This window comes from Ictalurus punctatus, unplaced genomic scaffold (genome assembly GCF_001660625.3).
Source record: "Ictalurus punctatus breed USDA103 unplaced genomic scaffold, Coco_2.0 Super-Scaffold_100046, whole genome shotgun sequence".
Lineage (NCBI taxonomy): Eukaryota > Metazoa > Chordata > Actinopteri > Siluriformes > Ictaluridae > Ictalurus > Ictalurus punctatus.
In genome coordinates, this window is record NW_026521087.1 from 3954687 (window position 1) to 3960147 (window position 5461).

Consider the following 5461-nt stretch of genomic DNA (forward strand, 5'->3'; position numbering starts at 1 on the left):
TTGGTGATGTATGTGGGTTCCAGACTTCAAGCAGTCATTGCCTGCAAAGTATTCTTGACAAAGTATTAAAAATGAACATTTATTTATGATTATGTTCATCTGTCCAATTACATTTGAGCCCCTTAAATAAGGGAACTGTGTATAAAAATGGTTGCAATTCCTAAACGTTTCATATGATATTTTTGTTCAACACCTTGAATTAAAGCTGAAAGTTGCTGGCCCAAATTTAGCCTATTACCCAAAGACACTTAAAATTCAACATAGAAGCAAATACCTCTAAACCCAGTTGGAGATAGAAAAAAAAAAGACACCAGCCGTAAGTGAGAAGAAGCAAGGGTCCAGATTTTATTTCCACCTCACGAGATCCACACCGATGAGAATTCTCAGAAGTGATCTGACACCTGGAGCTCAAGCTCCAGTATTTATACTGTATTTACACAGTAGATAACCAATATATTTTAAAAAGACTATGATTTCAATACCAATAGGGTTAAAAAGAGCTTTAAAAAGAGCTACATTACCATGATGTTTAAAAAAAGGTTTATCAAATTTAACATGATGTTTTGAAAGAGGACTTTCTGACTACCATTAGGATTGAAAGTGGGAGAGAGAGAAAACAATTTTAGAGAGACCTTAGTCTCATGTTGTTATGTGTGTGTGCGTTGGGGCCTTTGTGTGTGTTATGTCTGCACGCCCGCCCTTGACTGTACGAGAGTGTGTGTGTTTCTCAGCCTGCCCTCCTCAGCTCTTATATTTCTCTGTGACTAATAAACCATAGTGTGTTACTCTTAAAGATCTTAAAGTGTGAATCCAACCAGTCCTGTGAATTTTCAATAAAATTACATATTACTCATACTAGGTCTCCCTCGTGTTTATTTCATGTCATTTTTATCCACAACAAAGTCTGCAGTTCAATTGCATCTCAGTTGTTTCATTTCAAATCCACTGTGGTGGCATACAGCGCCAAAATTATCCAAATAGTGTCACCGTCCAAATACTTGCTAGTTTTGGCCTACACCAAATTACTGGCACTGACTACAGGTGGCTGTAGAGGTCTTTCCACAGAAAGGTGTTTCTTGGAACCCAGATCTTGAAGGCTCTTGTGGAGCTGGTGAGGTTAAAAAAAAAAAAAAAATGAATGTTGATTTATTTGTGATAAAATAGTTTTTAAAATAAATGTGTATTGCAATTTTTTAAAATTGTTTTTCAGGTTAGGGCACCCGAGCCAGCTAGTTAAGGTTTTTAGGACATGATATGTGTCATTTGTTCCAAATCCATGTCCGTGTCACATGTCTTAGATGTACGACCGATCAGTTTGCCTTGTAGCTTTTAAACACAACTATACACCAGCATGCACCAAAGTCTCGTTCAGCCGCATTTGTGAAATCCGTAGCCCAGCGGCCCCAAAATGCAACTACCTTCCTTTACAACTATTCTATACATTTTTCCCTGTCAACAATCATAAACTATAGAAAATCCAAAAGAGTTCACAAATTTTCAAGCACCACAGATACTGCTGACAAACTGAGACATACTTACTGACAATAACTTCAGGAGTAGGGGTCTGAGGAGTCCTTTGGTATCCATGTAATAGACTCTATTGAGGCTGTTGTGGGTTTGGACGTTAAAATATCACATCAAATACATTAAATATCACACTAATTTTGACAATATGAATTTTCCAAATCTTTTGAATCAATCCTAACATTGATCGACAGCTTCTATTGCCCAGTGTCATAGTGCCACAAAGACTTCTGGGATTTTCAAACTTGTGCACAGTTCACTATCCAATGCATCCTCAATATCAAGAATAATACATCTGGGAATTTTTATGTGTCCTCTGTATTTGCGTTCTTGAGCAGTGGACTTGAACTTCGGCAGTGGATGATGACGTTAAAGGAGTCCACAAGGACACAAAGGCTACATTCACACTGCAAGCCTCATTGCTCAATTCTAATTTTTAAAATGTGGCCAATGTCATATTTCAGCATGAACTGATCATGGTCTTAAACTGACCCGTATGCGCACAAAAAACAAACAAACAAACAAAAAAACACATCACCACAGCACGCTGTCACATGTAAACATGGAGGCCACTGAAGTCATTTACAGAGTTGGGCCATGTTCAGCTGCAGTGTGATAAAGAACAACACATTGAGAAACAGATAAGCAGTCTTTGAAGACCTTAAATAGCTGGGTCGTGTGTGTTTAATTAGGGTTGGAGCTAAACTCTCCAGGACTGTGGATCTTGTTGGAGACCTCTGACCTATACCCTTCATTTCATATAGATTTGGGATGATACACTTACATTCACATGTGAAATCCTAATTAAACACACACGACCCAGCTACTTAAGGTCTTCAAAGACTATCTGTTTCTCAATGTGTTGTTCTGTATCACACTGCAGCTGAACATGGCCCAACTCTGTAAATGGCGTGGTTACTGGTCAGCATTTCTGTAAAGGATATTGAAGTCCCCTCTGTGGGTCGATCAAAATGATAGACTGGTGGAGGAGCAGGAAGACCTGTGGAATCTTGCTGTAAAGCATCATCTTCCTCAGAGTCCCTCAAAGAGGAGCTCAAAAGTCGAGTGCTTGGCCTTTAAAAGTCTTTTTTAAATAAAGTCATTTGTGACACTTCAGTGAACTTAGCAAATTATACAATGTTGAAGCCACTTTACTACGAGAAAGCAGAAAACATATTACAAAAAATTTTACACCTACATTTTGCGCCTGGCATTTTTTTTGGGCTGGATCTTCTGCATCTGACTCATAGCTGTCTGTTCAATGAAAAAAAAACAAAGATTAATAAAACTTAAATTGCTATAAACATTCCTAAGAATACATGGATCAGAGACATCCAACATTCCAGTGGTTAACACCTCTCTAATGTCCCAAGACACCTAGTCTAATTTCATGTCTAAATGACTTTAAAAATGCATGAATTAAATAACTGAAAAATGAATTATTTTGATGCGGCAGTGCTGTATGTCATTCTCAATTACATTACCACTTTATGTGCAGTAAAGGCACTGCAACAAATCGGCCTTGATATGGTAGCCTCACATACTTCATCACATTTCCATTCAACTCAATCATTTCAGGCTAGATGAGAGATTATCTACTAAATAGACCCCCATCTGAATTGAGTTTATGGGATAGTGAAAGAAAGGTTCCATTTGCTCATATTCTCTGTAGATTACATACACCTTCTCCTGACATTGAAGAATATTCATTACTACACCAATACAGCCTCCAATTCTGACACAGTTATCTCCCATAGTTGAGAGATTAACTCTAGTGCTACCTAGAACAACCTCCTGGAACTGCTCAACTTTATTAAAATCTGGTGGAATTGGGCCATTTTCATGTTGTGTTTTCAAGACAATTTTCATATCCAAATGTTCAGCATTTAGCAAGAGTTCTTGAGGTGGATCCAATACTGTCAGACGGTGCCATAGCATCGAGGCAGCCAAGATGTTTATCACTAGGACCCTGCTCCTATAGGACAGCTGTGATTGAATTCATCTCCATCTATTTAGCTTTTCTAGAACCTTATTGGTCAATCCATCCCAGTTCTTCTGCATATATCGATCTGTGCCAAAGAAGATCCCAAGTATTCTCAGTCCCTCCATCACTCCTAATTCACTCAGTTTGTGAAAAAAAGAAGGATTTTCCAGTGCCGGATGGACCACATTGTCTCATCTCAAAAGTCAGAGGCACTGGAAGCAGAAAGCAGGAAGCACGTGAGAGCAATTAGCCCTGCTCTCTGCCCGGACGAGTTCCACGGGGCCACGGCATCCACTTAAAGAAATACACTCCGGTATGGAGATGGAGGAGCACCGCGATGAGAAGTACTGAGCCTAGACAAGCCAAGACTCGCTGCAGACTGCACGCACATGGCGTATCTGTGTTTATTCCAGCTGAAGCTAACAGGAAGTTAAGATCACGGTGTGATGTTGAATCATTTACTGCAGCAGCAGCTCGGACAGCTCTAAATTCAGATTTCATCTCAAGGATCGGATCGCAATCTCATAAGATTTGGATGAAGCCACGCGAGAGCCCGAGAATATTACATAAATGAAGAATTCTGATTGATTTGAACTTTTACAGAAGTATGGGAGACTTGGAGATGTTCAAGGCAGTATGGTGTTATGAGAACTTTGTTTTACACCAGCATTAGCTGATAATGTTCTTAACAACTATCCGGTGTTGCGCTGACTTATTTGTTTTATTTATTTATGGTTTTTCTTTTTAATGCTCCTTTAAATATTTATTTATTGAGTCACCTTTGACCTTAATGTGTATAGTGTGACGTTTGAAAAATAAAGGATTGTAAAAAGTCAAAAAAGTCTCTCTTTCACTCTCTGTCTCTCTCTCTCGCTCTCTCTGTCTCTATCGCTCTCTCTTTCTTCCTCTCTCGCTCTGTTTCACTCTGTTTTCGCAAACTCTATCGTTTTATGAAGAATTATATATTGCACAACCCTGTGACCTTGGAGCAATTAATCAGCTTTCAGATGGACTGCCGCATCTTGGACATGAAGATAAAGCTGAGCTGGAGAAACCTTTGTCCTGTCAGGAGTTAACGGAAGCTGTCCAGCAGCAATCTTCGGGAAAATCACCAGGATTGACTTCTGAAATTTATAAAGCCTTCTGGTCCCTCATTGGTCAGGATTTGTATGAGGTGTTTCTCGAAAGCTTTGAGTCAAATATCCTACCCCTCCGTTGTAGAAGAGCTGTAGTGACTCTTTTACCCAAGAAAGGAGATCTTGGTATATTGAAGAACTGGCGACCAGTCTCTCTTTTAGGAACTGATTATAACATATTGTCTAAAACTCTGACAAATCCTCTTAAAAAATCTATAGCGTCCATCATCCATGAAGATCAGTCCTACTGTGTAGCCTAGCGATCTATGTTTGACAATCTTTTTTTTTTGTGCGGGACTTGGTGTACTTAACGGAACTGCATAAATTAGATCTTGGTCTTGTGTGTTTGGACCAAGAAAAAGCCTTTGATAAAGTTGACCATGAATACCTGTTCAAAATACTTGAAAGCTTTGGCTTTGGGAATCAGTTTATTTCATGGATAAGGCTTCTTTATAAAGATGTCTATAGTATGCTGAAAATAAATGAAATTTTGACCAGACCTTTTTCTGTAGGTAGAGGTGTGACACAAGGGTGTAGTTTGTCTGGTCTCTTGTACACGATTTCCATTGAGTCAATGTTGAGGATTCTGAGAGAGAAGCTGCAAGGATTTACAGTTCCAACATCTCACCTTTCAAACACACCAGTGGTGAAACTCACCGCGTATACAGATGAAATCCCAGTGATCATTAGATCTGAAGATAATGTTAAACATCTTACCTCATGCCTCAACATCTTTTAGAGTGCTTCTTCCGCACGGATCAATTGGGGGAAAAACTGACACTTTATTGTTAGGCCATTGGTCACACCAAAATCCACC

General features: G+C 39.1%; 1 long non-coding RNA gene across 1 annotated transcript; it reads right to left on the reverse strand.

Moving 5' to 3' along the window:
• Window positions 1–316: 316 nt before the first annotated feature.
• Window positions 317–2845, reverse strand: LOC128630205 (uncharacterized). Its single transcript, XR_008394589.1, has 3 exons — window positions 2723–2845; window positions 1540–1606; window positions 317–1108 (listed from the first exon to the last, which is right to left on the reverse strand). It is a non-coding gene; the product is annotated as an uncharacterized LOC128630205 (long non-coding RNA).
• Window positions 2846–5461: the final 2616 nt, after the last annotated feature.